Source organism: Scardinius erythrophthalmus, assembly GCF_964197995.2.
Source record: "Scardinius erythrophthalmus genome assembly, chromosome: 24".
Taxonomy (NCBI): Eukaryota; Metazoa; Chordata; class Actinopteri; order Cypriniformes; family Leuciscidae; genus Scardinius; species Scardinius erythrophthalmus.
Genome location: NC_138244.1, coordinates 31830035 through 31842678, shown reverse-complemented (window position 1 = coordinate 31842678; position 12644 = coordinate 31830035).

Here is a 12644-nt window from a genome sequence, read left to right as displayed (position 1 = left end):
GGGCGGGGTTTATGTAAATGTTAGGGTTGGTGATGTCACTAACCTGGGAGGAATGTGGTGTAGTCTCTACCAGCCATTTGTTGTAGTCCTTAAAAAACGATTCTTTAAAAGCAAATATCTTCCTTTGCTTTGAACTTTGAGCTTCGTAACTTTACAGATGTTGTTTATGCTCAAACAGCAACATTTTTACAACATTTTAGCAATACTAACTAAAGTTAAAAAAGTGAAATCATGTGAAATCAAAATCAAATCAAAAAAGTGAAATCCCTTTAATATGGCAAATATCTAACAGGTACCCCTGTAAAAATAAGCACACCTCATTAACATCTGGTTAGGGTTATATAACGAGTGAAGAAAAACTAAAGAGTTGTGATCAGTAAAAACCACCAGAGGTCCCTCAGACAAACCCACATACACTTCAAAGTATTGCAAAGCCCAAATCAGAGCAAGCGCTTCCTTTTCAATCACAGAATAATTAAAGGTAGGGTAGGTAATCCTGTTCAGAAACACTTTTTTTTTATACTGGGTGAAATGGTCCTTCCATCCTGAGAGTAGTCAATACATTATGTGTTTAGAAAAAGGAATGCAAAAAATCAGACCTCTGTAGCAGCTGCAGGACAGTAAAAACTCTGACCAATCACTGCCATTCGGTGCGAATGTAAAGAACCAATCAGATGCCTTCATGTCTCGTGCCCGAGCCCCACTGCGCGCGCTGCCCTGCGTGCACTCATCACATGTCACCGTTCCCGGAAATATTCAGCTCAAAGCACCTCGAACCGACGATGCGGTACTTGTCTCCGGACTCGGAGTGTACGTTAGTCTTCATTAGAGTCAACAATGTTTTCATCATGGAAACTCTTACATGCAAAACACCGTATATGTTATGAATCTTACACGAAATTCACCTTCATCACAGTGTAACTGATGGTAATGGAAAAACGTGTATCAATGCAACCTGTTTTTAGTTTTGCCTTATAAATATAGCTCGTTACCGAATGAAACTTTACCATTATCGATATGCTAGCTTTATAGTGAGTGCTAAAAGAAATCTTATTTGTTTATATTCATAGTGATAAAGTTAGGTATTTTATTACATGTGATTCTGACATGATGTCACTGTATGTCCTGCGCTCCTTCCTCTCCACTCGTCTCAGGTAATAAATGCGTCTTCCAGCTGAGCCTGAGCGTTTGGCGTCGCGCGTTCATGTGTTTTGGGGGCGTGGCTTTGGAAGGAGCTCAGAAGGGAGGGGGTGGGAGTGAATGGAAATAATGAGCTGTGTTTATTGCAGATTAAAAGGTCTACAGTCACTTGATTTTTATATTCTCTTTTTCAGAGTACTTACATTTTAATTATGTATTGGTATATAAAGACAGTTTAAACAAATTTGGAATGTTTTTTTTTTAGAAAAAGGATTACCTACCCTACCTTTAAGTTGGTAAGAATTAAACTTTTTAGAAAAGAATCCAACCGGATGATCAATTCCATCTGTTACAGAACGGCACCAGCACCCACATTGCTGGCATCCACTTGCAACCGAAACGCTTGGTCAAATTTCGGAGCTTTCAAAACAGGATCCTCTGTAAGAAGCATTTTCAATTTTTCGAATGCTTGCTGACAACAAGTCCAACAAAAGTCTATTTTTGCAATAAATTTGTCAGGGGGGGCACCACTGTAGAAAAATTCCACCATTCCAAGAAATCGCAGAAGTTCTTTCTTAGTGGTAGGCATAGGGAGGTTATCAGTCGCTTCTACTTTTGCACGGACAGGGCGCACTTGGCCTTGCCCAACCACTTTCCCCAAGTAAACTACTGTGGCCTTTTAACAAATTAACAGTCAAATTTGCCTTCACCAATGGATCAAATAGTGCTCTCATTTGAACTATGTGATCATCCCAAGTTTGACTATACACACTGACGTCATCTAAGTAACAGCACATCCCCTCAAACCAGAAATAACTCGATTCATTAAACGCTGGAAAGTTGCGGGAGAATTACGCAATCCGAAACTCATAACCTTGTACAAAAATAATCCTGATGGTAAAATGAAAGCAGAAATTTCATGAGCTCTTTCAGTTAAAGGCACTTGCCAGTAACCTTTTAGTAGATCAAACTTGCTAACAAATTTAGCGCTTCCCACCTGATTAATACAGTCCTCAATTCAAGGCAATGGAAATTAATCAGGTTTTGGGAGGAAGTTTGATCCAAAATCCCAGCTAGCTAAGGTGCCTGAGCACCAGATCCTTGTGTTCGCATAACTGATCTCTCGAGTGGGCCGTTTGAAGCTTCGAACATCATGCAGTATCGGAAGGTCGGAACTGCGGGTTTGAAAAAATCACTTCGAGGGCTGTCAGTAGGAGCTCAAGACACTCAAACGGTTGTATTTTGAGAGAGAGCCCATTATTCACCTTTGCACTGTTGCATAAGCCTCATCCCTCAAACATCCCACTAAAATATGTATTTCAGACTTACCTTTGCACAGTTGCAAAAGCACATCCCATATCCTTTGTGTCTGACTTTACATTGAGTTGGTTTTGTGTGTCTGTGAATGAATGAATGAATGAATGAATGAATGAATGAATTTTATTATTGTGTCATGTCCAAATAGGACCCATCCCTTTCGGGATTATAAGACACCACAAATCACTTTCAATTATAGCATTCACTTCCTGTAGATGGTAACATACTTCACAGTAGGTCAACACATGCATAAATAAATAAAGTAGTACATAAAAGTGAGAAAAAATAAATAAATAAACAAAAATAAAATAAAATAATAATAATAAAATAAAGAATTACAGATTTAGTTTCTCACCTAAATGTATTTTTTGTTCTCTTTGCCCAGGCTTTTTCTAAATAATCAGCAAGGGCGAATATCTTATAATCAAAAAACCACTTTAGTCTATCCGCATCATTCAACCACATCAAATCTGTAGTTTTACACTTTTTAAACAGCTTCAACCGCATCTCATGGTATAAAGGGCAGTAAAACATAAAATGAAACTCATTCTATATATCAATATTACAATAATCACAGATTCTTTCTTCCTCTGGCACTCCCCTGTAACGTCCTGTTTCCAGGTGCAGGGGCAAAACTCCAGAGCGGAGCTGAGCACACAATGATCTCTGTTTTTTTGATAGGGGAGCACATACATATTTTTCATTTCCAAAACAACTCTTTATTATTCTATATGTTCTTAATTTTGGTTTAAGATATATATCTTGTGACCATTTTCTTTTATGTATATCTAATAAAACTTCCTTTATAGCAAGTATATGTACTGTATTTATATTTTGAAAAAGGTCAAGAGCTCCAATTTGTGTAAATATGTCCTGTACTTCACATGCCCATGCATGCACCCTTTACAGACACATCCCAGTTGAATATTTTCTTAGCAACTCGGTTCTCAGGCATTTTCACCAATCTATTCCATAAAGCCATCATACTACCTTTACATCTTACTTCACTTGGTTCCCAACCCATGTCACCCGTTATTGCTAAGATTGGGGTAAATTTATGGACTCCTAAAAAATAACGTATTGCTCTATTTTGTACCATCTCTCCTCTCACATTTATTTTTGAGCCCCATATTCCTGCCATATAGTCCATGACAGGGCAAACACAGGCCTGAAATAATTTGGAATAGGTAGCATATCCCAGGTTTCCCAACTGTTTTGTTTTTGCTATTACACCCCCAAGCGCTCTACTAGCAGATTCGGCCAATGTACCTATACCATACTTATAATTCAAATACTCATCCAAAATAAAGCCCAGATATTTATAATGTTCTACATAATCCAACTTGTGACCCCAAAAATAAAATTGAAACTTACTTCTTCTATGCCCAGATTTTCTAAAATGCATAATCTGTGTTTTACTATGGTTAACTCTAAGTCTCCACTTCCCACACCATTTTTCGGCACACTCTAACATCTTCTGAAGATGTTCTTCATTTTCCGCCACCAAGATTATGTCATCTGCATAAAGTAATATGTCTAATGTGTTATCCCCATCATAATTTATACCCAATCCAAGAGCTTTTATTTCCTGTGCCAAATTATTAATAAATATGGCAAACAGGGTAGGGGAGAGACAGTCCCCCTGTTTAACCCCTTGTGGTGTAGGGAACCACTCTGAATAGTACTCATTGACTTTAACACAAGCTTGAGGATCTTTATACAATGATTGTAAGGCCCAATAAAACCTTCCCTCTAGCCCTTCTCTTGAAAGACAATAAAATAATAAATCTCTGTTTACAGAGTCAAAAGCTTTTTGAAAATCAATATAACAAACAAATGATGGCTTGTCTTGTATTAATCTATTTCTAACTACCGTAGTGATAGAAAATACATGATCCACACAAGCTCTTGCCTTTCTGAAACCGTTCTGCTCCTCTACTAAACGATCATTTTCTTCCAGGTAGGCCATGAGCCTGTTATTAAGAATAGATGTATATAATTTGTATGTTGTACTCAATAAGCTAATTCCCCGGTAATTAGCTGGTACTCTGGGGTCATTTTTTATAGATTTTGGTATTGGACTAATAATCGACTTGTACCACGTAGAAGGAATGAGCCCATTTTCAAAACAAAATTTAAATAAAATAAAAAGGAGATCTTTAAATAACGGACATTTCAATATTTCATTTGTCAACATATCAATACCAGAAGCCTTTCCCACTTTCAGGGCATCAATAGCTTTTTGCACCTCCTCCTCGTTAATATCTGCGTTTAACACATTTTCATGGTCAGAGTGAGATGCTTCTCTTTCTAACTTACAATTAAAAAGACAAATTTCATTTAGAAAAACTGAATCAAAGCAATCCTTTTCCTGATTACCCGAAAACAAATCTGAAAAACACTTTTCCCATTCCTGCAATACCTGTGAGACATCTGAAACTATTTGACCCTTATTATCATATATTTCAAGTGGTATTTTATTATATCTTTTGGGCCCGAGTTTTCTAATCTGATCCCAAAATCGTTGCGGGTTGGAAGCATGCATATCCTCTAGTTGTAAAATACAACCCTTATTATACTGTCTTTTAAAATATCTTAACCTTTTGTCAAACTGATTTTGTCTCAATTTAAATTCAGCTCTACAGTGTTGTTTTAATTCTTTTCCACCTTTACATTTCAGATAAATATGCTCTGCTTTACGCATCAACTTCCACAAATTTTTAAGCTCTTCATTCCAGAAAGGTTTATTTAACCTGTGAATTTTGTGAGATGACTTTGGTCTTATTTCTACTCCTCCTAATTCATCATACAACAAATTACATACCCTACTATACCAATTATCTATGACATCTTGTTTATTTTGTGCTACTTGCAATTTGTCAACTAATTCCATTATACCTTTAGTTAATTTCTCTGAGGGTCGCTTTAGATCATGCCTACCTAACTTGCAGGTAGACCTTTTATAAGCCTCCTGATTGCTCTCTTCTATGTTAAAACCAATTTGTTGCCGTACACTTAATTCAAGTAATAATAATGAATGGTCTGGAACATGACACCTGTCACTGATCAAGTCGTAACATTGACAATCAGAGATGAGTTGGGATGGAGATATAACTTTAAAGTCAAGACAGGTTTCAAGGCAATCAAAGGGTATAACTATATAGTCTACAACCGCCTTCCCTTTGGTTGAAATCGAAGTAAAGTTATCACAAAGGGGGCTTACCCGGCCATTTAAAACACACATTTTAGCGTCTACTAGAAATTCCAAAAAGGCCTCGCCATGACGATTCACATAGTCATCAATTGCAATACGCATAGGGATATTGTCCACCTCTTTCACATAGTCCAACTTGTCACCAATTCGACTATTGAAGTCACCGACAACATAAATTGCATCCAAATTTGAAAATAAATACATCTGACTTGATAAATGAGCAAAAAAAGTGGATGCATCCCTGCCCCAAAAAGATGTCTCGGGTGGTAAATAACAGGAATACACAGCAAAACCATAATCAGAATGTCTGTGCGTAAAACAGATCCCTATAATCCCATCAACTGTTTTGTCAACTATTTCTATTGCATATTCTCTAAAAAGACATGATTTAACAAATATACCTACTCCACCCGAGCCTCTTGGTGCTTTAATATGTGTCATCCTATTCTGCCCAAACCATACATAACCCTCTAAATGTATTACTGAATCTCCCATTAAGTGCGTTTCATTTAGAGCAATCAGATCAGGTGCAAGTGCTGTTAGAATTGTAGATCGCAAACCTCTATTCAGGTCAGTCCAACCGTTAATGTTCCAATGTGCCAGAGTTAGAGAGTCTAAAGAGGAATGAGCAGCATTTCACGGGGTATCCGTGTGGCGTTGTCTCCCATGTCCGTCTACTCGCGGCTGTTCTTTCCTCCGTAATCGTCCATTTCCAGCGACATAGAACTCTGATCCCCCCGGGATTTCCTTAAGAAGCGTCTTAAAGTTTGTTTCGATCAGTCTCTCAGTATGAGACTTCGCCGACCGTATATACACTCTGCTGAACTCCTGTTGCTCTCGTAGTTGCTGCTTTCTCCGTAGAATCGCAACCTTCTCATGAACAGATCTGAATTCCGCTTTCACCACTCCCGGTGCTCTGCCGTAGGCCCGCATCCTCTCTACCGCAATCTGTGTGTACACTTATTTGGGATTTAGTAAAGTAGTTTTTGTCAACTGTAACCTCAACACCAGACAGAAACTGAATGCATGCCATACATCTATTGCATTTAATCATGTTTTATAGCTGGGGTCTGAGAGACCCGAACAGAACATTCGGGTTAAACAGTTATTAAAGTGCCCCTATTATGGTTTTCAGTATTCCCTTTCATGCCGTGTGTAATATTAGCTGTTTGTGAATGTAAATGTTGAAAGTTCCTTTCATCTTGGCCAGGTTCAGCCAGAGATGGTGTTCCTGGACCACAAGCGTGGACATCGTCTACCTAGGGGTGTGCGCAGTGACTTTCGTCACCCGGAGGGCGAGGTCTGTCCCTGTACGCAGCTCCTGCATCAACCCTGGGTCAGAACTACCCTTTTGCAGCTCTTGGAGTGACTTGGCCTGGTAGACTTGCAGGAGGGCCATGGTGTGCAGGGTGGAGACGGCCAGTCTAGCGGCGCTGTAAGCCTTGGCAGCAAGAGCGGCCAAGAACTTATAGGCCCTTGATGGGAGACATGGGTGACACAGCCAGGTGGCAGTATTTTGCAGGTGTAAGATTGAAAATAATCAAAGATATTTGAAAATGAACAAAGACATTTGCTTTTACTGTTTGAACCTCGCTCTTTCTTACCCCAAGGACCATTTGTAATTCCTAAAGGCAGAGGTGCTGATAGTGATCAAGGCCTGGCCAAAATGTGTGTAAGGGAAATCCACCCTTACAGATTGAGCCGAAATGCGGGATCCCTTGCAGTGAGTTTTCTGAAATCTACGTCGATCTGTCGTCAAAATGATGAGTTGTTTTCAGAGTTGATTCTTTGAATGGATTAAAGCTGACCTTCTGACCACGAACTGGATAAGTCTGTTTTCATTGTTTAATTGTATGATAGGAAAAGTCTCCATTTAAATGAATTGAATAAAACAGAAATTAGAAGGTTTTAAATAGCTTCAATAGTACCATTACTGCACAATCCAAGAACTGTTTAAGATCTCCTCAGGGATAGAAGGGAAAATTTCTGATAACAGTGACGGAGTGAATGGAGCAAAAAAAGTTATGCCTATCTTGAACAGCAAATACTTACCAAAAACTCAATTCAGATTATATAATGCTCGCATATTGGCACACACATTTCATGGTAGACATGAAAATAAATCAAAACGTGGTGAAATAATTGAGGCTTTAAACTACATGAGTTAAAAATGGCTACCATGAGTTAACAAAATTTCTGTCTTCACTTATGAGTGCTAAATGTGAAAAAGTGCATTCTAAAAATGCAGAGGCACAAATGTGTGAGGCAAAGATTCACGATCTTCAAACACAGTTGGATAAATTACTAGCGGAGCAGTAAGCCCTGACTGAAAGGGTAAACATCACAAGGAGATCATTGCAGATCTCAAGGCTAAGCTAAATGTTAAAAAGTCCATGTGTCCAGAAACGCTTAAGAGCGATGGGACTAAAAAGCATGTTCACTTCTTAGAGGAGGTGACATAGGCCTTGTCCACATGGACACGGGTATTTTTATAACCGTGACTTTTTTTACGCGGTTCGGCCGTTCGTCCACACGGAAACGCAGTATCAGGTCACTGAAACCGAACATTTTTGAAAACCCCTGCCAGGGTGAGGATTTTCAGAAACGCCGGTTGCAGTGTTGTCGTGTAGACAGTAAAACCGGGGTTTTTGCTTCTGATTCAGGCTTCTGATTGGCCAACGTGGCTTTACGATCGCCGCCTGCTGGTGTGGCATGCTCTTGACAGCGCTTGATAGCGTGTTTTTGCGTTTTCATGTAGGCGGAGATTTCTTTTAAACCGAGCATGTGTGGACGGGATTTTTTTTTTGTAAACGCAGGAGGAAAAACTCCGGTTATAAAAATACCCGTGTCCGTGTGGACTAGGCCTTACTCTAATGAATATGAAACGTTTAGTTCAGAAAATGCATGTGCAACTGTCCACGAAAGTGTGCCTATTTCAGTTCTTAAGGTGATGTAGCACTGTAATAGCTCAGAGTCATGTACCAGAACGCATGGTGTACAAGCATAAGAGAGAACGTAGCAATCAACCCTATGGCAAATAAAGCAGATTTTGCAGTTCCTGTAAATTTTCCAGAAAATAGGCCATAAAGAGGAAAAATGCTGGTCACTGGGAAGGGGCAGACCTCCTCCTTCTATTCAGAAAAATAGGAAACCACATGGGAAGGGAAAAGATCAGCGATCTGCACATACAGGTAAAACTCTTAGTGAGTTAACTACATTGTTCATGCAAGGCCTTCATCTATTAACTTCACTTGCTAGTGGGTTAGCAGCCCAATATCAACAAGTTTAATAGTTAAACATCCAAAATGCAATGATCCTGTTTGTATTTTCAAATTTTTAATTGTGCATAACACATTGTGCTAATAGAACACACTTTATAGCTGTCTGTGCTACTACATGTGCACATAGGCTAGTTAAGTTTATTCTTTAAAACACATGATTGCTTTACTGTAAGTGTTGAATGAAACACTTATGTTAAAGGTTGTAGATGCTGAGGACTTCCGGTTTGGTAATGCGGTTGTCATAATTCCTGTCTTGTTTTCCCCTTGTCTTGTGTGGACTTTTATGTTATTTCCTGTTCTGTGCCATGTTTTGTAGTCCTTTGTAGTTTTTCTTGTTGATTAGTTCATGATTGTTCCCAGGTGTGTCTTGTAACAGTCACAGCCTGTTACAAGGCATACTATCTTTTCTGGGAGCTATGTTCATCCTAGCCACTAGGGGTCACTAGTAGCACTCCATGTTTATAATAAAAAGGGGAAGTAGCAGAAGAAGAATTATATGTAATAGAGGCAGCGTTTACAATGTATGAAATGAAGAGAGCACTCTCAGGGGTAAGGAAAACTTCTCCAGGAAAGGATGACATTCGTGTAGAATTGATAAAAAAATGTATCAGAAACATCATTAAATACAATTCTAGGATTGTTTAATAGAGTATGGGAAACAGGGAAACTTCCTTCTGAGTGGAAACATGGGGTCATAGTACCAATCGGCAAGCCAGGGAAAGACAAAGCTCAACCAAGCAGCTATAGGCCAATAGCTCTGACATCTAACCTATGTAAGCTAATGGAGAGAATGGTAATGTCAAGGTTAGTATATTTTATTGAGAAAAATGGGTTATTTTCACAATTCCAGAGTGGTTTTAGGAAGGGGCGTAGCATTATGGATTCTGTAGTTAGTCTGGAGGCAGAAATAAGGAAGGCTCAAGTAAATAAAGAGGTAGTAGTTGGAGTGTTCTTCGATATTGAGAAAGCATACGATATGTTATGGAAAGAGGGTTTGTTAATGAAACTTGATAAAATGGGAAATACTGGAAGGATGTATGATTGGATCAAGGATTTCTTATTGAATAGGACAATACAAGTTAGAATTTGGACAACATATTCACAAATATATACAATAGACAATGGAACTCCCCAAGGTAGTGTGTGTAGTCCAATACTTTTTAACATTATGATTAATGATATATATACACAAATTGACACAGGAATAGGGAGGTCACTGTACGCAGATGATGGTGCACTATGGAAAAAGGGAAGAAATTAAATATTTGTAGTAAAAAGTCTGCAGGGAGCAGTAAATAAGGTAGAAAATTGGGCAAATGAGTGGGGTTTCTGGTTTTCAATTGCAAAAACGCAGGTCATTTGTTTTTAAAAAAGGAGGAAAAATAGTAAAGTATAAAAATGTATGGTCATGAATTGGAACAAGTTAAAATGTTAAGATTTTTAGGTATGTGGATGGACTCTAAATTAACATTTGGTATTCACATTCAAAAGCTAAGAGATAAATGTAAAAAAGGAATAAATGTAATGAGGTGCTTGGCCGGGGTAGAGTGGGGTGCGAGTAGACAGTCTTTAAGAAGTATATATAGCTCATTAATAAGACCGGCAATAGATTATGGTAGTCTGATATACTGCGCTGCATCAGAAACATGGCTCAAAAAGATTGAGGTAATTCAGACTCAAGCTCTAAGGATTAGCTGTGGTGCATTTAGAACATCTCCAGTACCATCTATTCAAGTAGAGATGGGAGAAATGCCATTAGAAGTTCGTAGGAGAAAGTTAAGGATGAGATACTGGATTAATGTAAAAGGACAGGCATCCAGTTAAAAAGGTACTGGAAAACTGTTGGGAGTATGAGTATGGAAATATAAAGAGTTTTGGCTGGGTAACAAATGAGGAGGCACTGGAAACAGGTATAACAGAGATAGAGGTAGTTCCGTCTGTTGCAATTTCATCTATACCCCCATGGTTATTCCCATTGCCAGATATAGATCTATTCATACATAACGAGATGCATAAGAATGAACCAAATTTGCCATCAAAAGTAATCGCTCAACAATACATTATTCAAGCATATAACAACATGACTCAAATATTTACAGATGGATCAAAAGATCCGAAAACAGGTAGAGCCGCTGCAGCAATATATATTCCTCAGTACAATATTAAAATATCAAAAAGAGCAACAGATCATATATTTGTTTTTTACAACAGAACTGATAGCCATGTTATTGGCTTTACAATGGATAGAAGAAAAGCAGCCTAACAGTAGTGTGATATGTACAGACTCACTATCAGCTCTGCAGAGTTTAGAAAGTGGAAAATCTTTAGCAAGACAAGATATTTTAAATGAAACATTACAGAAACTATATAACATAAAGCACTTAGGCGTAAAGGTGAGTTTTTTTGTGGGTTCCAGCCCATGTTGGAGTAAAGGGAAATGAGGAAGCTGATAAACTGGCAAAGGAGTCGTTGAAAGATCCTGAGATCAACATCAGAGTACAGATGAGTAAAGCAGAAATTAAGGGGCTGATCGGGACTGAAGTGAAAAAGAGGCAGAGGATATGGGATAATGAAATAAGAGGAAGACACATGTATAGTATACAAAGAAATGTGGGGGTGGAAAAAACAACTACAAATAACAGGAAAAAGGATGTGATAATTACAAGATTACGTATTGGGCATACTTCACTAAACCAAAGTCTACATAAAATAGGTAAACATGAAACTGGTAATTGCGATAAATGTGGATATCCTGAAACAGTAAAGCATATATTACTAGATTGTATAGCATACAATAGAGAAAGACTTGAATTAGTTCAGTCACTAAAGGATATGGGTGTAAGCAATTATTCACTCAAGGAAATATTAGGAGAAGGAACAAATGATGAAATACACGAGAAATTATTAAAATTTATAAAGGATACAAAACTGGTAAAAAAGATATAGCCTAATTGAAGGTGTATTCAAGTGTATTAAACCAAGTAGTCCTCCATACTCCGACCCAGTAGGTGGCGGAAAATGCACCTTTAGTTGGTTTGCCAACCGCCATGCTGGTCCAAGGGAGGAAGGGAGGAAGGGAGGAAGGGAGGAAGGGAGGAAGGGAGGAAGGGAGGAAGGGAGGAAGGGAGGAAGGGAGGAAGGGAGGAAGGGAGGAAGGGAGGAAGGAAGGGAGGAAGGAAGGGAGGAAGGAAGGGAGGGAGGAAGGGAGGAAGGGAGGAAGGGAGGAAGGGAGGAAGGGAGGGAGGGAGGAAGGGAGGAAGGGAGGGAGGAAGGGAGGGAGGAAGGGAGGGAGGAAGGGAGGGAGGAAGGGAGGAAGGGAGGGAGGAAGGGAGGAACGCGCAGAGTTTGAAATTAACAAACATCAAAATCAATCAACAGGATTTTTACGTTGAGAGAGAGAGATGACTAGATCTCGAATCCAGAGACAAAGGAATGCATAGAGCATTCAGAGGAAGGAGAAGGAGATGGGATGGAGGTAGGTGGGGAAAATGTAGAGGAGAGGAGAGCATTCACAATGGTAGGGACAAGGAAAAGGAAAAATTAAAATAAAGAAGGGACAGCAAGTAGTTAATGGGAAAGTAGTGAAGAAGAGTGGATATAAAGGAGAAGGGATGAGTTTAAGTTAATAGTTAGGTTTAAAGAGGGTCATGGAATGATAGGGTTGAGTCCCATAGCTTTGACGATTGAGTTAA